Source organism: Heptranchias perlo, unplaced genomic scaffold (assembly GCF_035084215.1).
Source record: "Heptranchias perlo isolate sHepPer1 unplaced genomic scaffold, sHepPer1.hap1 HAP1_SCAFFOLD_112, whole genome shotgun sequence".
Lineage (NCBI taxonomy): Eukaryota > Metazoa > Chordata > Chondrichthyes > Hexanchiformes > Hexanchidae > Heptranchias > Heptranchias perlo.
Genome location: NW_027138341.1, coordinates 9,006 through 30,040, shown reverse-complemented (window position 1 = coordinate 30,040; position 21,035 = coordinate 9,006). Strand labels below are relative to the sequence as shown.

The 21,035-nt window shown below is 45.3% G+C and overlaps 1 long non-coding RNA gene across 1 annotated transcript; it reads left to right on the top strand.

Annotated features, from left to right (window-relative positions):
- The first annotated feature begins 5,493 nt into the window (after window positions 1-5,493).
- Window positions 5,494-20,565, top strand: LOC137307818 (uncharacterized). The gene is made up of 2 exons (XR_010959243.1): window positions 5,494-5,549; window positions 20,284-20,565. It is a non-coding gene; the product is annotated as an uncharacterized lncRNA (long non-coding RNA).
- The last annotated feature ends 470 nt before the right edge of the window (window positions 20,566-21,035 follow it).

Sequence of the window (21,035 nt, the reverse complement as noted above, 5' to 3'; positions counted from 1 at the left end):
ATTTAATACGGGTGTACTGTCAGTCCCGGATCATTCTGTGTCTGTTTAAAAGGTATGTGCTGTCATTCCCGGATCATTCTGCATCTGTTTAAAAGGGGTGTTCTTTAATTCCCGCATCATTCTGTGTCTGTTTAAAATGCATGTGCTGACTGTCCCGTATCATTCTGTCTCTGTTTAAAAGAGATGTGCTGTCAGTCCCGGATCATTCTGTGTCCTTTAAAATGGGATGTGCTGTCAGTTCCGGAGCATTATGTGTCTGTTTAAACGTATGTGCTGTCACTTCCGGATCATTCTGTGTCTGTTGAAAAGGGGTGTCCTGTCAGTCCCGGATCATTCTGTGTCTATTTAATACGGGTGTACTGTCAGTCCCGGATCATTCTGTGTCAGTTTAAAAGGTATGTGCTGTCAGTCCCGGATCACTCTGTGTCTGTTTAAAAGGGATGTGCGTTCAGTCCCGGATCATTCTGTGTCTGTTTAAAAGGGATGTGCTGTCAGTCCCGGATCAATCTGTGTCTGTATAAAAGGGATGTGCTGTCAGTCCCGGTTCATTCTGTGTCTGTTTTAAAGAGGTGTGCTGTCACTCCAGGATCATTCTGTGTCTGTTTAAAAGGGATGTTCTGTCAGTCCCGCATCATTCTGTGTTTGTTCACAAGGGATGTGCTGTCAGTCCCGGATCATTCTGTGTCTGTTTAAAAGGGATGTGCTGTCAGTCCCAGATCATTCTGTGTCAGTTTGAAATGGATGTGCTGTCAGTTCCGAATCACTCTATGTCTGTTTAAAAGGGATGTGCTGTCAGTACCGAATCACTCTATGTCTGTTTAAAAGGGATGTGCTGTCAGTCCCGGATCATTCTGTGTCTGTTTCAAAGGGGTGTTTTGTCAATCCCGGATCATTCTGTGTCTGTTTGATAGGTGTGTGCTGTCACTCCAAGGTCATTCTGTGTCTGTTTAAAAGGGATGTGCTGTCAGTCCCGGATCATTCAGTGCCTGTTTAAAAGGGGTGTGCTGTAAGTCCCGGATCATTCTGTCTCTGTTTTAAAGGGGTGTGCTGTCAGTCCCAGATCACTCTATGTCTGTTTAAAAGGGATGTGCTGTCAGTCCCTGATCATTCTGCGTCTGTTTAAAAGGGATGTGCTTTCAGTCCAGGATCATTCTGTGTCTGTTTTAAAGGGGTCTGCTGTCAGTCCCGGATCATTCTGTGTTTGTTTAAAAGGGATGTGCTGTCAGTCCACGATCATTCTGAGTCTGTTTAAAAGGGATTTGCTGCAAGTCCCGGATCACTATGTGTCTGTTTAAAAGGGGTGTTTTGTCAGTCCCTGATCATTCTGCCTCTGTTTAAAAGGGATGTGCTGTCAGTCCCGGATCATTCTGCGTCTGTTTCAAAGGGGTGTGCTGTCAGTCCCGGATCATTCTGTGTCTGTTTAAATGGGATGTGCTGTCACTTCCGGATCATTCTGTGTCTGTTTAAAAGGCGTGTGCTGTCAGTCCAGGATCATTCTGTGTCTATTTAAAAGGGGTGTACTGTCAGTCCCGGATCATTCTGTGTCTGTTTAATACGGGTGTACTGTCAGTCCCGGATCATTCTGTGTCTGTTTAAATGGGATGTGCTTTCAGTCCAGGATCATTCTGTGTCTGTTTTAAAGGGATGTGCTGTCAGTTCCGGATCATTCTGTGTTTGTTTAAAAGGGATGTGCTGTCAGTCCAGGATCATTCTGAGTCTGTTTCAAAGGGGTGTGCTGTCAGTCCCGGATCATTCTGTGTCTATTTCAAAGGGATGTGCTGTCACTCCAGGATCATTCTGAGTCTGTTTAAAAGGGATGTGCTGCAAGTCCCGGATCACTCTATGTCTGTTTAAAAGGGATGTGTTGTCAGTCCCTGATCATTCTGCTTCTGTTTATAGGGATGTGCTTTCAGTCTCTGATCATTCTGTGTCTGTTTAAAAGGGATGTGCTGTCAGTCGAGGATCATTCTGTGTCTGTTTAAATGGGATGTGCTTTCAGTCCAGGATCATTCTGTGTCTGTTCAAAAGGGATGTGCTGTCAGTCCCGAATCATTCAGTGTCTGTTTAAAAGGGATGTGCTGTCAGTCCCGGATCATTCTGTGTCTTTTTAAAAGGGATGTGCTGTCATTCCCGGATCATTCTGTGTCTTTTCAAAAGGGATGTGCTGTCATTCCGGGATCATTCTGCGTCTGTTTAAAAGGGGTTTGCTCTCATTCCCGGATCATTCTGCGTCTGTTTAAAAGGGATGTGTTGTCCTTCGCGGATCAATCTGTGTCTGTTTAAAAGGGGTGTTCTTTAATTCCCTTATCATTCTGTGTCTGTTTAAAATGCATGTGCTGACAGTCCCGGATCATTCTGTCCCTGTTTAAAAGAGATGTGCTGTCAGTCCCGGATCATTCTGTGTCCTTTAAAATGGGATGTGCTGTCTGTTCCGGAGCATTATGTGTCTGTTTAAACGGATGTGCTGTCACTTCCGGATCATTCTGTGTCTGTTGAAAAGGGGTGTGCTGTCAGTCCCGGATCATTCTGTGTCTATTTAAAAGGGGTGTACTGTCAGTCCCGGATCATTCTGTGTCTATTTAATACGGGTGTACTGTCAGTCCCGGATCATTCTGTGTCAGTTTAAAAGGTGTAAACTGTCAGTCCCGGATCACTCTGTGTCTGTTTAAAAGGGATGTGCGTTCAGTCCCGGATCATTCTGTGTCTGTTTAAAAGGGATGTGCTGTCAGTCCCGGATCAATCTGTGTCTGTATAAAAGGTATGTGCTGTCATTCCCGGATCATTCTGCATCTGTTTGAAAGGGGTGTTCTTTAATTCCCGCATCATTCTGTGTCTGTTTAAAATGCATGTGCTGACAGTCACGTATCATTCTGTCTCTGTTTAAAAGAGATGTGCTGTCAGTCCCGGATCATTCTGTGTCCTTTAAAATGGGATGTGCTGTCAGTTCCGGAGCATTATGTGTCTGTTTAAACGTATGTGCTGTCACTTCCGGATCATTCTGTGTCTGTTGAAAAGGGGTGTACTGTCAGTCCCGGATCATTCTGTGTCTATTTAATACGGGTGTACTGTCAGTCCCGGATCATTCTGTGTCAGTTTAAAAGGTATGTGCTGTCAGTCCCGGATCACTCTGTGTCTGTTTAAAAGGGATGTGCGTTCAGTCCCGGATCATTCTGTGTCTGTTTAAAAGGGATTTGCTGTCAGTCCCGGATCAATCTGTGTCTGTATAAAAGGGATGTGCTGTCAGTCCCGGTTCATTCTGTGTCTGTTTTAAAGAGGTGTGCTGTCACTCCAGGATCATTCTGTGTCTGTTTAAAAGGGATGTTCTGTCAGTCCCGGATCATTCTGTGTTTGTTCACAAGGGATGTGCTGTCAGTCCCGGATCATTCTGTGTCTGTTTAAAAGGGATTTGCTGTCAGTCCCGGATCAATCTGTGTCTGTATAAAAGGGATGTGCTGTCAGTCCCGGTTCATTCTGTGTCTGTTTTAAAGAGGTGTGCTGTCACTCCAGGATCATTCTGTGTCTGTTTAAAAGGGATGTTCTGTCAGTCCCGGATCATTCTGTGTTTGTTCACAAGGGATGTGCTGTCAGTCCCAGATCATTCTGTGTCAGTTTGAAATGGATGTGCTGTCAGTTCCGAATCACTCTATGTCTGTTTAAAAGGGATGTGCTGTCAGTACCGAATCACTCTATGTCTGTTTAAAAGGGATGTGCTGTCAGTCCCGGATCATTCTGTGTCTGTTTCAAAGGGGTGTTTTGTCAATCCCGGATCATTCTGTGTCTGTTTGATAGGTGTGTGCTGTCACTCCAAGGTCATTCTGTGTCTGTTTAAAAGGGATGTGCTGTCAGTCCCGGATCATTCAGTGCCTGTTTAAAAGGGGTGTGCTGTAAGTCCCGGATCATTCTGTCTCTGTTTTAAAGGGATGTGCTGTCAGTCCCAGATCACTCTATGTCTGTTTAAAAGGGATGTGCTGTCAGTCCCTGATCATTCTGCGTCTGTTTAAAAGGGATGTGCTTTCAGTCCAGGATCATTCTGTGTCTGTTTTAAAGGGGTCTGCTGTCAGTCCCGGATCATTCTGTGTTTGTTTAAAAGGGATGTGCTGTCAGTCCACGATCATTCTGAGTCTGTTTAAAAGGGATTTGCTGCAAGTCCCGGATCACTATGTGTCTGTTTAAAAGGGGTGTTTTGTCAGTCCCTGATCATTCTGCCTCTGTTTAAAAGGGATGTGCTGTCAGTCCCGGATCATTCTGCGTCTGTTTCAAAGGGGTGTGCTGTCAGTCCCGGATCATTCTGTGTCTGTTTAAATGGGATGTGCTGTCACTTCCGGATCATTCTGTGTCTGTTTAAAAGGCGTGTGCTGTCAGTCCAGGATCATTCTGTGTCTATTTAAAAGGGGTGTACTGTCAGTCCCGGATCATTCTGTGTCTATTTAATACGGGTGTACTGTCAGTCCCGGATCATTCTGTGTCTTTTTAAAAGGGATGTGCTGTCATTCCCGGATCATTCTGTGTCTGTTTAAATGGGATGTGCTTTCAGTCCAGGATCATTCTGTGTCTGTTTTAAAGGGATGTGCTGTCAGTTCCGGATCATTCTGTGTTTGTTTAAAAGGGATGTGCTGTCAGTCCAGGATCATTCTGAGTCTGTTTCAAAGGGGTGTGCTGTCAGTCCCGGATCATTCTGTGTCTATTTCAAAGGGATGTGCTGTCACTCCAGGATCATTCTGAGTCTGTTTAAAAGGGATGTGCTGCAAGTCCCGGATCACTCTATGTCTGTTTAAAAGGGATGTGTTGTCAGTCCCTGATCATTCTGCTTCTGTTTATAGGGATGTGCTTTCAGTCTCTGATCATTCTGTGTCTGTTTGAAAGGGATGTGCTGTCAGTCGAGGATCATTCTGTGTCTGTTTAAATGGGATGTGCTTTCAGTCCAGGATCATTCTGTGTCTGTTCAAAAGGGATGTGCTGTCAGTCCCGAATCATTCAGTGTCTGTTTAAAAGGGATGTGCTGTCAGTCCCGGATCATTCTGTGTCTTTTTAAAAGGGATGTGCTGTCATTCCCGGATCATTCTGTGTCTTTTCAAAAGGGATGTGCTGTCATTCCGGGATCATTCTGCGTCTGTTTAAAAGGGGTTTGCTGTCATTCCCGGATCATTCTGCGTCTGTTTAAAAGGGATGTGTTGTCCTTCGCGGATCAATCTGTGTCTGTTTAAAAGGGGTGTTCTTTAATTCCCTTATCATTCTGTGTCTGTTTGAAATGCATGTGCTGACAGTCCCGGATCATTCTGTCCCTGTTTAAAAGAGATGTGCTGTCAGTCCCGGATCATTCTGTGTCCTTTAAATGGGATGTGCTGTGAGTTCCGGAGCATTATGTGTCTGTTTAAACGGATGTGCTGTCACTTCCGGATCATTCTGTTTCTGTTGAAAAGGGGTGTGCTGTCAGTCCCGGATCATTCTGTGTCTATTTAAAAGGGGTGTACTGTCAGTCCCGGATCATTCTGTGTCTATTTAATACGGGTGTACTGTCAGTCCCGGATCATTCTGTGTCAGTTTAAAAGGTGTAAACTGTCAGTCCCGGATCACTCTGTGTCTGTTAAAAAGGGATGTGCGTTCAGTCCCGGATCATTCTGTGTCTGTTTAAAAGGGATGTGCTGTCAGTCCCGGATCAATCTGTGTCTGTATAAAAGGAATGTGCTGTCAGTCCCGGTTCATTCTGTGTCTGTTATAAAGAGGTGTGCTGTCAGTCCCGGATCATTCTGTGTCTGTTTAAAAGGGATGTGCTGTCAGTCCCTGATCATTCTGCGTCTGTTTAAAAGGGATGTGCTATTCGTCCCTGAAAATTCTGCGTCTGTATAAAAGGGATGTGCTGTAAGTCCCCGATCATTCGGTGTCTGTTTAAAAGGGATGCGCTGTCAGTCCCGGATCATTCTGTCTCTGTTTAAAAGAGATGTGCTATCAGTCCCGGATCATTGTATGTCTTTTTAAAAGGGATGTGCCGTCAGTTCCGGATCATTCTGTTTTTGTTTAATAGGGATGTGCTGACAGTCCCGGAACATTCTGTCCCTGTTTGAAAGAGATGTGCTGTCAGTCCCGGATCATTCTGTGTCTGTTTAAAAGGGATGTGCTGTGATTCCCGGATCATTCTGCGTCTGTTTAAAAGGGGTTTGCTGTCATTCCCGGATCATTCTGCGTCTGTTTAAAAGGGATGTGTTGTCCTTCGCGGATCAATCTGTGTCTGTTTAAAAGGGGTGTTCTTTAATTCCCGCATCATTCTGTGTCTGTTTAAAATGCATGTGCTGACAGTCCCGGATCATTCTGTCCCTGTTTAAAAGAGATGTGCTGTCAGTCCCGGATCATTCTGTGTCCTTTAAAATGGGATGTGCTGTCAGTTCCGGAGCATTATGTGTCTGTTTAAACGGATGTGCTGTCACTTCCGGATCATTCTGTGTCTGTTGAAAAGGGATGTGCGTTCAGTCCCGTATCATTCTGTGTCTGTTTAAAAGGGATGTGCTGTCAGTCCCGGATCAATCTGTGTCTGTTTCAAAGGGATGTGCTGTCAGTCCCGGTTCATTCTGTGTCTGTTATAAAGAGGTGTGCTGTCAGTCCCGGATCATTCTGTGTCTGTTTAAAAGGGATGTGCTATTCTTCCCGGAAAATTCTGCGTCTGTATAAAAGGGATGTTCTGTAAGTCCCGGATCATTCGGTTTCTGTTTCAAAGGGATGCGCTGTCAGTCCCGGATCATTCTGTCTCTGTTTAAAAGAGATGTGCTATCAGTCCCGGATCATTGTATGTCTTTTTAAAAGGGATGTGCCGTCAGTTCCGGATCATTCTATTTCTGTTTAATAGGGATGTGCTGACAGTCCCGGAACATTCTGTCCCTGTTTGAAAGAGATGTGCTGTCGTTCCCCGATCATTCTGTGTCTGTTTAAAAGGGATGTGCTGTCAGTCCCGGATCATTCTGTGTCTGTTTAAACGGTATGTGCTCTCAATCCCGGATCACTCTGTGTCTGTTTAAAAGGGATGCGCTGTGATTCCCGGATCATTCTGTGTCTGTTTAAACGGGATGTGCTCTCAGTCCCGGATCATTCTGTGTCTTTTTAAAAGGGATGTGCTGTCTTTCCCGGATAATTCTGTGTCTGTTTAAAAGGGATGTGCTGTCAGTCCGTACCATTCTGTGTCCGTTTAAAGGGGATGTGCTGTCAGTCCCGAATCACTCCAAGTCTGTTCAAATGGGATGTGCTGTCAGTCCCGGATCATTCTGTGTCTGTTTGAAAGAGATGTGCTGTCAGTCCCGGATGATTCTGTGTCTGTTTCAAAGGGATGTGCTGTCACTCCAGGATCATTCTGTGTCTGTTTAAAAGGGGTGTTTTGTCAATCCCGGATCATTCTGTGTCTGTTTATAAGGGGTGTGCTGTCACTCCAAGATGATTCTGTGTCTGTTTAAAAGGGATGTGTTGTCAGTCGCTGCTCATTCTGCGTCTGTTTCTAGGGATGTGCTGTCAGTCCCTGATCATTCTGTGTCTTTTTTAAAGGGATGTGCTGTCATTCAAGGATCATTCTGCTTCTGTTTAAAAGGAATATGCTGTCTGTCCCGGATCATTCTGTGCCTGTTTAAAAGGGATGTGTTGTCAGTCCAGGATCATTCTGTGTCTGTTTAAAAGGGGTGTGCTGTCAGTCCTTGATCATTCTGCGTCTGTTTAAAAGGGATGTGCTGTCAGTCCCGGATCATTCTGTGACTTTTTAAAAGGGATGTGCTGTTATTCAAGGATCATTCTGCTTCTGTTTAAAAGGGATGTGCTGTCAGTCCCGGATCAATCTGTGTCTGTATAAAAGGGATGTGCTGTCAGTCCCGGTTCATTCTGTGTCTGTTTTAAAGAGGTGTGCTGTCACTCCAGGATCATTCTGTGTCTGTTTAAAAGGGATGTGCTGCCAGTCCCAGATCACTCTATGTCTGTTTAAAAGGGATGTGCTGTCAGTCCCGGATCATTCTGTGTTTGTTCACAAGGGTTGTGCTGTCAGTCCCGGATCATTCCGTCTGTTTAAAAGGGATGTGATGTCAGTCCCAGATCATTCTGTGTCAGTTTGAAATGGGTGTGCTGTCAATCCCGAATCACTTTATGTCTGTTTAAAAGGGATGTGCTGTCAGTACCGAATCACTCTATGTCTGTTTAAAAGGGATGTGCTGTCAGTCCCGGATCATTCTGTGTCTGTTTCAAAGGGGTGTTTTGTCAATCCCGGATCATTCTGTGTCTGTTTAATAGGGGTGTGCTGTCACTGCAAGGTCATTCTGTGTCTGTTTAAAAGGGATGTGCTGTCAGTCCCGGATCATTCTGTGCCTGTTTAAAAGGGGTGTGCTGTAAGTCCCGGATCATTCTGTCTCTGTTTTAAAGGGATGTGCTGTCAGTCCCAGATCACTCTATGTCTGTTTAAAAGGGATGTGCTGTCAGTCCCTGATCATTCCGCGTCTGTTTAAAAGGGATGTGCTGTCAGTCCCGGATCATTCGGTGTCTGTTTAAAAGGGATGTGCTGTCAGTCCCGGATCATTCTGTCTCTGTTTAAAAGAGATGTGCTATCAGTCGCTGCTCATTCTGCGTCTGTTTCTAGGGATGTGCTGTCAGTCCCTGATCATTCAGTGTCTGTTTAAAAGGGATGTGCTGTCAGTCCCGGTTCATTCTGTGTCTGTTTTAAAGAGGTGTGCTGTCACTCCAGGATCATTCTGTGTCTGTTTAAAAGGGATGTGCTGCCAGTCTCAGATCACTCTATGTCTGTTTAAAAGGGATGTGCTGTCAGTCCCGGATCATTCTGTGTTAGTTCACAAGGGTTGTGCTGTCAGTCCCGGATCATTCTGTCTGTTGAAAAGGGATGTGCTGTCAGTCCCAGATCATTCTGTGTCAGTTTGAAATGGGTGTGCTGTCAGTCCCGAATCACTCTATGTCTGTTTAAAAGGGATGTGCTGTCAGTACCGAATCACTCTATGTCTGTTTAAAAGGGATGTGCTGTCAGTCCCGGATCATTCTGTGTCTGTTTCAAAGGGGTGTTTTGTCAATCCCGGATCATTCTGTGTCTGTTTAATAGGGGTGTGCTGTCACTGCAAGGTCATTCTGTGTCTGTTTAAAAGGGATGTGCTGTCAGTCCCGGATCATTCTGTGCCTGTTTAAAAGGGGTGTGCTGTAAGTCCCGGATCATTCTGTCTCTGTTTTAAAGGGATGTGCTGTCAGTCCCAGATCACTCTATGTCTGTTTAAAAGGGATGTGCTGTCAGTCCCGGATCATTCTGCGTCTGTTTAAAAGGGATGTGCTGTCAGTCCCGGATCATTCGGTGTCTGTTTAAAAGGGATGTGCTGTCAGTCCCGGATCATTCTGTTTCTGTTTAATAGGGATGTGCTGACAGTCCCGGAACATTCTGTCCCTGTTTGAAAGAGATGTGCTGTCGTTCCCGGATCATTCTGTGTCTGTTTAAAAGGGATGTGCTGTCAGTCCAGGATGATTCTGTGTCTATTTAAAAGGGGTGTACTGTCAGTCCCGGATCATTCTGTGTCTGTTTAAACGGTATGTGCTCTCAATCCCGGATCACTCTGTGTCTGTTTCAAAGGGATGTGCTGTGATTCCCGGATCATTCTGTGTCTGTTTAAACGGGATGTGCTCTCAGTCCCGGATCATTCTATGTCTTTTTAAAAGGGATGTGCTGTCTTTCCCGGATCATTCTGTGTCTGTATAAAAGGAATGTGCTGTCAGTCCGTACCATTCTGTGTCCGTTTAAAAGGGATATGCTGTCATTCCGGATAATTCTGTGTCTGTTTAAAAGGGATGTGCTGTCAGTCCGTACCATTCTGTGTCCGTTTAAAGGGGATGTGCTGTCAGTCCCGAATCACTCCAAGTCTGTTCAAATGGGATGTGCTGTCAGTCCCGGATCATTCTGTGTCTGTTTGAAAGAGATGTGCTGTAAGTCCCGGATGATTCTGTGTCTGTTTCAAAGGGATGTGCTGTCACTCCAGGATCATTCTGTGTCTGTTTAAAAGGGGTGTTTTGTCAATCCCGGATCATTCTGTGTCTGTTTAAAAGGGGTGTGCTGACACTCCAAGATGATTCTGTGTCTGTTTAAAAGGGATGTGTTGTCAGTCGCTGCTCATTCTGCTTCTGTTTCTAGGGATGTGCTGTCAGTCCCTGATCATTCAGTGTCTGTTTAAAAGGGATGTGCTGTCATTCAAGGATCATCCTGCTTCTGTTTAAAAGGAATATGCTGTCAGTCCCGGATCATTCTGTGCCTGTTTAAAAGGGATGTGTTGTCAGTCCAGGATCATTCTGTGTCTGTTTAAAAGGGGTGTGCTGTCAGTCCTTGATCATTCTGCGTCTGTTTAAAAGGGATGTGCTGTCAGTCCCGGATCATTCAGTGTCTGTTTAAATGGGTGTGCTGTCAGTCCAGAATCATTCTGTGTCTGTTTAAAAGGGGTGTTCTTTCATTCCCGGATCATTCTGTGTCTGATAAAAATGCATGTGCTGACAGTCCCGGATCATTCTGTCCCTGTTTGAAAGGGATGTGCTGTCAGTCCCGGATCATTCTGTGTCTTTTTAAAAGGGATTTGCTGTCTTTCAAAGATCATTCTGCGTCTGTTTAAAAGGGATGTTCTGTCAGTCCCGGATCATTCTGTGCCTGTTTAAAAGGGATGTGTTGTCAGTCCTGGATCATTCTGCGTCTGTTTGAAAGGGGTTTGCTGTCAGTCCAGGATCATTCTGTTTCTTTTTAAATGTGATGTGCTGTCAGTTCCGGATCATTCTGTGTCTAATCAATAGGGATGTGCTGACAGTCCCGGAACATTCTCCCTCTGTTTAAAAGGGATGTGCTGTCGTTCCCGGATCACTCTGTGTCTGTTTAAAAGGGGTGTTTTGTCAATCCCGGATCATTCTGTGTCTGTTTAAAAGGGGTGTGCTGTCACTCCAAGATGACTCTGTGTCTGTTTAAAAGGGATGTGTTGTCAGTCCCTGCTCATTCTGCGTCTGTATCTAGGGATGTGCTGTCAGTCCCTGATCATTCAGTGTCTGTTTAAAAGGGATGTGCTGTCAGTCCCGGTTCATTCTGTGTCTGTTTTAAAGAGGTGTGCTGTCACTCCAGGATCATTCTGTGTCTGTTTAAAAGGGATGTGCTGCCAGTCCCAGATCACTCTATGTCTGTTTAAAAGGGATGTGCTGTCAGTCCCGGATCATTCTGTGTTTGTTCACAAGGGTTGTGCTGTCAGTCCCGGATCATTCTGTCTGTTTAAAAGGGATGTGCTGTCAGTCCCAGATCATTCTGTGTCAGTTTGTAATGGGTGTGCTGTCAGTCCCGAATCACTCTATGTCTGTTTAAAAGGGATGTGCTGTCAGTACCGAATCACTCTATGTCTGTTTAAAAGGGATGTGCTGTCAGTCCCGGATCATTCTGTGTCTGTTTCAAAGGGGTGTTTTGTCAATCCCGGATCATTCTGTGCCTGTTTAAAAGGGGTGTGCTGTAAGTCCCGGTTCATTCTGTCTCTGTTTTAAAGGGATGTGCTGTCAGTCCCAGATCACTCTATGTCTGTTTAAAAGGGATGTGCTGTCAGTCCCTGATCATTCTGCGTCTGTTTAAAAGGGATGTGCTGTCAGTCCCGGATCATTCGGTGTCTGTTTAAAAGGGATGTGCTGTCAGTCCCGGATCATTCTGTTTCTGTTTAATAGGGATGTGCTGACAGTCCCGGAACATTCTGTCCCTGTTTGAAAGAGATGTGCTGTCGTTCCCGGATCATTCTGTGTCTGTTTAAAAGGGATGTGCTGTCAGTCCAGGATGATTCTGTGTCTATTTAAAAGGGGTGTACTGTCAGTCCCGGATCATTCTGTGTCTGTTTAAACGGTATGTGCTCTCAATCCCGGATCACTCTGTGTCTGTTTCAAAGGGATGTGCTGTGATTCCCGGATCATTCTGTGTCTGTTTAAACGGGATGTGCTCTCAGTCCCGGATCATTCTATGTCTTTTTAAAAGGGATGTGCTGTCTTTCCCGGATCATTCTGTGTCTGTATAAAAGGAATGTGCTGTCAGTCCGTACCATTCTGTGTCCGTTTAAAAGGGATATGCTGTCATTCCGGATAATTCTGTGTCTGTTTAAAAGGGATGTGCTGTCAGTCCGTACCATTCTGTGTCCGTTTAAAGGGGATGTGCTGTCAGTCCCGAATCACTCCAAGTCTGTTCAAATGGGATGTGCTGTCAGTCCCGGATCATTCTGTGTCTGTTTGAAAGAGATGTGCTGTAAGTCCCGGATGATTCTGTGTCTGTTTCAAAGGGATGTGCTGTCACTCCAGGATCATTCTGTGTCTGTTTAAAAGGGGTGTTTTGTCAATCCCGGATCATTCTGTGTCTGTTTAAAAGGGGTGTGCTGACACTCCAAGATGATTCTGTGTCTGTTTAAAAGGGATGTGTTGTCAGTCGCTGCTCATTCTGCGTCTGTTTCTAGGGATGTGCTGTCAGTCCCTGATCATTCAGTGTCTGTTTAAAAGGGATGTGCTGTCATTCAAGGATCATCCTGCTTCTGTTTAAAAGGAATATGCTGTCAGTCCCGGATCATTCTGTGCCTGTTTAAAAGGGATGTGTTGTCAGTCCAGGATCATTCTGTGTCTGTTTAAAAGGGGTGTGCTGTCAGTCCTTGATCATTCTGCGTCTGTTTAAAAGGGATGTGCTGTCAGTCCCGGATCATTCAGTGTCTGTTTAAATGGGTGTGCTGTCAGTCCAGAATCATTCTGTGTCTGTTTAAAAGGGGTGTTCTTTCATTCCCGGATCATTCTGTGTCTGATAAAAATGCATGTGCTGACAGTCCCGGATCATTCTGTCCCTGTTTGAAAGGGATGTGCTGTCAGTCCCGGATCATTCTGTGTCTTTTTAAAAGGGATTTGCTGTCTTTCAAAGATCATTCTGCGTCTGTTTAAAAGGGATGTTCTGTCAGTCCCGGATCATTCTGTGCCTGTTTAAAAGGGATGTGTTGTCAGTCCTGGATCATTCTGCGTCTGTTTGAAAGGGGTTTGCTGTCAGTCCAGGATCATTCTGTTTCTTTTTAAATGTGATGTGCTGTCAGTTCCGGATCATTCTGTGTCTAATCAATAGGGATGTGCTGACAGTCCCGGAACATTCTCCCTCTGTTTAAAAGGGATGTGCTGTCGTTCCCGGATCACTCTGTGTCTGTTTAAAAGGGGTGTTTTGTCAATCCCGGATCATTCTGTGTCTGTTTAAAAGGGGTGTGCTGTCACTCCAAGATGACTCTGTGTCTGTTTAAAAGGGATGTGTTGTCAGTCCCTGCTCATTCTGCGTCTGTATCTAGGGATGTGCTGTCAGTCCCTGATCATTCAGTGTCTGTTTAAAAGGGATGTGCTGTCAGTCCCGGTTCATTCTGTGTCTGTTTTAAAGAGGTGTGCTGTCACTCCAGGATCATTCTGTGTCTGTTTAAAAGGGATGTGCTGCCAGTCCCAGATCACTCTATGTCTGTTTAAAAGGGATGTGCTGTCAGTCCCGGATCATTCTGTGTTTGTTCACAAGGGTTGTGCTGTCAGTCCCGGATCATTCTGTCTGTTTAAAAGGGATGTGCTGTCAGTCCCAGATCATTCTGTGTCAGTTTGTAATGGGTGTGCTGTCAGTCCCGAATCACTCTATGTCTGTTTAAAAGGGATGTGCTGTCAGTACCGAATCACTCTATGTCTGTTTAAAAGGGATGTGCTGTCAGTCCCGGATCATTCTGTGTCTGTTTCAAAGGGGTGTTTTGTCAATCCCGGATCATTCTGTGCCTGTTTAAAAGGGGTGTGCTGTAAGTCCCGGATCATTCTGTCTCTGTTTTAAAGGGATGTGCTGTCAGTCCCAGATCACTCTATGTCTGTTTAAAAGGGATGTGCTGTCAGTCCCTGATCATTCTGCGTCTGTTTAAAAGGGATGTGCTGTCAGTCCCGGATCATTCGGTGTCTGTTTAAAAGGGATGTGCTGTCAGTCCCGGATCATTCTGTTTCTGTTTAATAGGGATGTGCTGACAGTCCCGGAACATTCTGTCCCTGTTTGAAAGAGATGTGCTGTCGTTCCCGGATCATTCTGTGTCTGTTTAAAAGGGATGTGCTGTCAGTCCAGGATGATTCTGTGTCTATTTAAAAGGGGTGTACTGTCAGTCCCGGATCATTCTGTGTCTGTTTAAACGGTATGTGCTCTCAATCCCGGATCACTCTGTGTCTGTTTCAAAGGGATGTGCTGTGATTCCCGGATCATTCTGTGTCTGTTTAAACGGGATGTGCTCTCAGTCCCGGATCATTCTATGTCTTTTTAAAAGGGATGTGCTGTCTTTCCCGGATCATTCTGTGTCTGTATAAAAGGAATGTGCTGTCAGTCCGTACCATTCTGTGTCCGTTTAAAAGGGATATGCTGTCATTCCGGATAATTCTGTGTCTGTTTAAAAGGGATGTGCTGTCAGTCCGTACCATTCTGTGTCCGTTTAAAGGGGATGTGCTGTCAGTCCCGAATCACTCCAAGTCTGTTCAAATGGGATGTGCTGTCAGTCCCGGATCATTCTGTGTCTGTTTGAAAGAGATGTGCTGTAAGTCCCGGATGATTCTGTGTCTGTTTCAAAGGGATGTGCTGTCACTCCAGGATCATTCTGTGTCTGTTTAAAAGGGGTGTTTTGTCAATCCCGGATCATTCTGTGTCTGTTTAAAAGGGGTGTGCTGACACTCCAAGATGATTCTGTGTCTGTTTAAAAGGGATGTGTTGTCAGTCGCTGCTCATTCTGCGTCTGTTTCTAGGGATGTGCTGTCAGTCCCTGATCATTCAGTGTCTGTTTAAAAGGGATGTGCTGTCAGTCCCGGATCATTCTGTGTCTTTTTAAAAGGGATGTGCTGTCATTCAAGGATCATCCTGCTTCTGTTTAAAAGGAATATGCTGTCAGTCCCGGATCATTCTGTGCCTGTTTAAAAGGGATGTGTTGTCAGTCCAGGATCATTCTGTGTCTGTTTAAAAGGGATGTGCTGTCAGTCCCGGATCATTCAGTGTCTGTTTAAATGGGTGTGCTGTCAGTCCAGAATCATTCTGTGTCTGTTAAAAAGGGGTGTTCTTTCATTCCCAGATCATTCTGTGTCTGATAAAAATGCATGTGCTGACAGTCCCGGATCATTCTGTCCCTGTTTGAAAGGGATGTGCTGTCAGTCCCGGATCATTCTGTGTCTTTTTAAAAGGGATGTGCTGTCTTTCAAAGATCATTCTGCGTCTGTTTAAAAGGGATGTTCTGTCAGTCCCGGATCATTCTGTGCCTGTTTAAAAGGGATGTGTTGTCAGTCCTGGATCATTCTGCGTCTGTTTGAAAGGGGTTTGCTGTCAGTCCAGGATCATTCTGAGTCTTTTTAAATGTGATGTGCTGTCAGTTCCGGATCATTCTGTGTCCAATCAATAGGGATGTGCTGACAGTCCCGGAACATTCTGCCTCTGTTTAAAAGGGATGTGCTGTCGTTCCCGGATCACTCTGTGTCTGTTTAAAAGGGGTGTTTTGTCAATCCCGGATCATTCTGTGTCTGTTTAAAAGGGGTGTGCTGTCACTCCAAGATGACTCTGTGTCTGTTTAAAAGGGATGTGTTGTCAGTCCCTGCTCATTCTGCGTCTGTTTCTCGGGATGTGCTATCAGTCCCTGATCATTCAGTGTCTGTTTAAAAGGGATGTGCTGTCAGTCCCCGATCATTCTGTGTCTTTTTAAAAGGGATGTGCTGTCATTCAAGGATCATTCTGCGTCTGTTTAAAAGGGATATGCTGTCAGTCCCGGATCATTCTGTGCCTGTTTAAAAGGGATGTGTTGTCAGTCCAGGATCATTCTGCGTCTGTTTAAAAGGGGTGTGCTGTCAGTCCCGGATCATTCTGCGTCTGTTTAAAAGGGATGTGCTGTCAGTCCCGGATCATTCTGTGCCTGTTTAAAAGGGGTGTTCTGTCAGTCCCGGATCATTCTGTGTCTGTTTAAAAGGGATATGCTATCAGTCCCAGATCATTCTGTGTCTGTTTAAAAGGGACGTGCTGTCATTCCCGGATCATTCTGCGTCTGTTTAAAAGGGATGTGCTGTCATTCCCGGATCATTTTGCGTCTGTTTAAAAGGGATATGCTATCAATCCCGGATAATTCAGTGTCTGTTTGAAAGGGGTGTGCTGTCAGTCCAGAATCATTCTGTGTCTGTTTAAAAGGGGTGTTCTTTCATTCCCGGATCATTCTGTGTCTGATAAAAATGCATGTGCTGACAGTCCCGGATCATTCTGTCCCTGTTTAAAAGGGATGTGCTGTCTTACAAGGATCATTCTGCGTCTGTCTAAAAGGGATGTGCTGTCAGTCCCGGATCATTCTGTGCCTGTTTAAAAGGGATGTGTTGTCAGTCCTGGATCATTCTGCGTCTGTTTAAAAGGGGTTTGCTGTCAGTCCCGGAGCATTCTGCTTCTGTTTAAAAGGGATGTGCTGTCAGTCCCGGATCATTCTGTGCCTGTTTAAAATGGGTGTTCTGTCAGTCCCGGATCATTCTGTGTCTGTTTAAAAGGGATATGCTATCAGTCCCGGATCATTCTGTTTCTGTTTAAAAGGGTTGTACTGTCATTCCCGGATCATTCTGTGTCTGATAAAAATGCATGTGCTGACAGTCCCGGATCATTCTGACCCTGTTTAAAAGGGATGTGCTGTCAGTCCAGGATCATTCTGTGTCTTTTTAAATGTGATGTGCTGACAGTTCCGGATCATTCTGTGTCGAATCAATAGGGATGTGCTGACAGTCCCGCAACATTCTGTCTCTGTTTAAAAGGGATGTGCTGTCGTTCCCGGATAATTCTGTGTCTTTTTCAAAGGGATGTGCTGTCAGTCCCGGATCATTCTGTGTCTGTTTAAAAGGGATGTGCTGTCAGTCCAGGATCATTCAGTTCCTGTTTTAATGGGGTATGCTCTCAGTCCCGGATCATTCAGTATCTGTTTAAAAGGGATATGCTGTCAGTCCCGGATCATTCTGTGTCTTTTTAAAAGGGATGTGCTGTCATTCCCGGATCATTCTGTGTCTGTAAAAACGGGATGTGCTGTCAGTCCGTACCATTCTGTGGCCGTTTAAAAGGGGTATGCTGTCAGTCCCGGATCATTCTGTGTCTTTTACAAAGGGATGTGCTATCAGTCCCGGATCATTCTGTGTCTGTTTGAAAGGGATGTGCCGTCAGTCCCGGATCATTCTGTCTCTGTTTAAAAGGAATGTGTTGTCAGTCCCGGATCATTCTGCGTCTGTTTAAAAGGGATGTGCTTTCAGTCCCGGATCATTCTGTGTCTTTTTAAATGGGATGTGCTGTCAGTCCCGGATCATTCTGTGTCTTTTTAAATGGGATGTGCTGTCAGTTCCGAATCATTCTGTGTCTGTTTAATAGGGATGTGCTGACAGTCCCGGATCATTCTGTCGCTGTTTAAAAGAGATGTGCTGTCGTTCCCGGATCATTCTGTGTCTGTTTAAAAGGGATGTGCTGTCAGTCCCGGATCATTCTGTGTGTGTTTTAACGGGATGTACTCTCATTCCCGGATCATTCAGTGTCTGTTTAGCTGCATCATTAAATAAATTTAAAACAGAATTAGACAGTTTCCTCGAAGTAAAGAGAATTAGGGGTTACGGGGAGCGGGCAGGAAATTGGACATGATTTTAGATTTGAATTTAGAACCAGATCAGCCATGATCTTATTGAATGGCGGAGCAGGCTCGAGGGGCAGAATTTACTACTCCTGCTCCTATTTCTTATGTTCTTATCTTCTTACGTTTAAATGGGATGTGCTCTCAGTTCCGGATCATTCTGTGTCTGTTTAAAAGGCGTGTGCTGTTAGTCCAGGATCATTCTGTTCCTGTTTAAAAGGGGTGTGCTGTCAGTCCCGGATCATTCTGTGTCTATTTAAAAGGGGTGTACTGTCAGTCTCGGATCATTCTGTGTCTGTTTAAAAGGGGTGTGCTGTCAGTCCCGGATCATTCTGTGTCTATTTAAAAGGGGTGTACTGTCAGTCCCGGATCATTCTGTGTCTGTTTAAAAGGGATGTGCTGTCAGTCCCGGATCACTCTGTATCTGTTTAAAAGGGATGTTCTGTCAGTCCCGGATCATTCTGTGTCCGTTTAAAAGGGATATGCTGTCATTCCGGAATCATACTGTGCCTGTTTAGATGAGATGTGCTATCAGTCCAGGATCATTCTGTGTCCGTTTAAAAGTGATGTGCTATCAGTCCTGGATCAGTCTGTGCCTGTTTGAAAGGGATGTGCTGTCAGTCCCGGATCATTCTGTGTCTGTTTAAAAGGGATGTGCTGTCAGTCCCGGATCATTCTGTGTCTGTTTAAAAGGGATGTGCTGTCAGTCCCGGGTCATTCTGTCCCTGTTTAAAAGGGATGTGCTGTCAGTCCCGGTTCATTCTGTCCCTGATTAAAAGGTGTTTGCTCTCAGTCCCGGGTCATTCTGAGTGTTTACTGGTGGAAGAGAGATCAGACTGTCAAATATTAAATAGCAAGGGGAGCGAGCTGGATCGTCGGGTCTGATTCATAGCTCATGTGCATGCCATACTGGGGTGGAGTTAAGTGTCAATTATCCTGCTTGTGTACCTGACACATCCTGTCAGATGAGCTCATGTTTCAAACCATGTAGTGGGGCCAAACACGCAACCTTGTGATCTGAAAGATAGAGAACTGCCAACTGAGGCAAGCTGCCAACTGATCCACCGTCACACAGAAGGGAAATTTTCCCAGAATATTTTCAGAGAGTCCCTCCCCGTGCATCGGATTATAAATACAGCAAACTCTCTGAGTCTAGACACAGAACTTGTGAACTCCGGCCGTCTGATCCTGACTCTGAGGAACTCAGCGGAAGATAATCAAAGTCCTGCTCTTGGTATTTGGAGTCCTGGTGCTGACTCACTCCATCAATGTTCAAGGGGGGTTCAGGGAAGATCGTGATGGTTCAGGTCTGTACATTTCCCCGATCTGTCAGCACAAAGTGATCAGATAGTTTTGTATTTTTTAATCTATTTTATTCTCTGACTGAAGCTCACGGTTTGATTGGTTAAATGAATATTATTGTAAGAATGATTGAAGAATTTAACCTGAACCAGTTCCACAGGTAAATCCCCCGATTGTTTAGTCGGTACCTGAGCGAGGAGTGGGAATGGTGGGTGTTGTGTGAGGATCCAAACAGACCGGGCATTAAATCACAAATTACTGGCCTGTGCTGAGTCAGCGGATCCCAGCCGGATCATTGACCTGTTTGGGAGACTCTGTAATTGGCCTCAGTACCCAGGCACTATGGAGGGGGAAACTCACAGTTCCTGCTCCCGATCAGTGCTGCCTGCCACAAAGTGTGAGAGTGTGAACGGGAACAGGAACTCCTTCAGCCCCTTTCCCCCACACTCAATGCTAAGACCCACAGATGAAGAATGGTGAATTGGGAGCGATACCCAGACATGAGTCAGTTTTTCACACAATGAGGGGAGGGGATTGGATCAAAAGGGTTTCAAAACTGGTTTATTTAATCCTAATAATGCTGCATCCTTCATCGAGATCAGGATATGAGGACACTAAATAAGTGGAGGAGTCAAGCGGTGAAACTATCAATTTTCAGGAGCCGGGTGTCAGTTTACCTCAGTTGGGAGTTGAGTGACCAAGTTATGGGTTGATATCCCACTCCAGTACATACAGCCCAGAACTGGGGGAGTGCTGCACTGTTGGAGGTGCCATTTTTCTGAATGAATCTTTAAACGGAGACCTTGTCTACCTGTTCATGGGGCAAGAAACACTTGGTGGCATTATTTGAAGAGCTGGGAGTTCTACTGGTGTCTTGGACCAACCTCACTCTCTCAACTAACATCACCAGAAACTCCCCACACTGTCAAATCTCATTTGCTGTTTGTGGGACTTTGCTGTGAGCAATTTGGCGACAAAACAATGTCGGTACTTCAGAAATAATCCTTTGTCTGTGAAACTCTTTGGGCCCTTCTGTTGACGGGAAAGGCTCTATATAAATGTCAGATATTTCTTTTCTTTGTCTCTAGTCTCAGAAAGCGGGAATGCTGGGCTCCATTCTGTGGAAAAACTATTGGGCTGCCCTGGAGAACAAAGAGTGAGTCTCTACAGGTCGGGGAGGGGTCAGTGTGAGGTTTAATTAAGTACAAATGAGCTGAGGTTCATGTGTGGTCCAGAGTCAGTTGCAGTAACACGGACAGACTCAGCTTCATGTTTTCTCATTGTTCTCCCTCCCTCTGTGTCCAGAACGGTCAATCAATTAACTTTTCATTTTTGATTTTAGGGCTCATGGATATCTGCAGCTCGCTTGAAGGAATGTATCGAGAGGGCTCCTGTAACACAAACGAGGAGACTCTGCCGGTATTCTGCCACGATGAGGTCCATTGTTGCAGACCGATTCTCACCAGCCCGAGCTCCCCAAGTTCTCACTGAATTAAACCTTCGTTCACGGGGAGCAGGATTTGTTTGATTGTGTCGGTCCCATATCCCCCTGACCCTGTATTACTGCTGTCTGAATAATGGGCTGTACTGAGAAATAAAACTCACTGCATTGATCACAGCTTCATATCCGTGTCGTGTTTCTCTTTAGGATCATTGTGTCCGAGGATGGGTTGTTCAGGGGTCTTATGAGGCTGCGGGAAGATGTGGGAATCGTAGGTAATGGGAAGAGGAGACCGCAGCAGGGAATCTCTGAAAGTGCCCAATAACTCATTCAGAAAGTTACTGAGATAAGACAGGAGTCACAGAGTGTCAGCACTCTGACCGTTCTAGGTTCAAGATAGCTCACTTGAACGGGTTTGTTCAGACAGAATTGGAAGGAGACACACATTGCATCAGATCCAACAGATTGCTTGATGGAACGTTGGAGAAAGAGCTTTACTCTGTGTCTAACCCTGTACCTGCCCTGGGAGTGTTTGAAGGGACAATGTAGAGGCAGCTTTACTCTGTGTCTAACCCTGTACCTGCTCTGGGAGTGTTTGATGGGACAGTGTAGAGGGAGCTTTACTCTGTATCTAACCCTGTACCTGCTCTGGG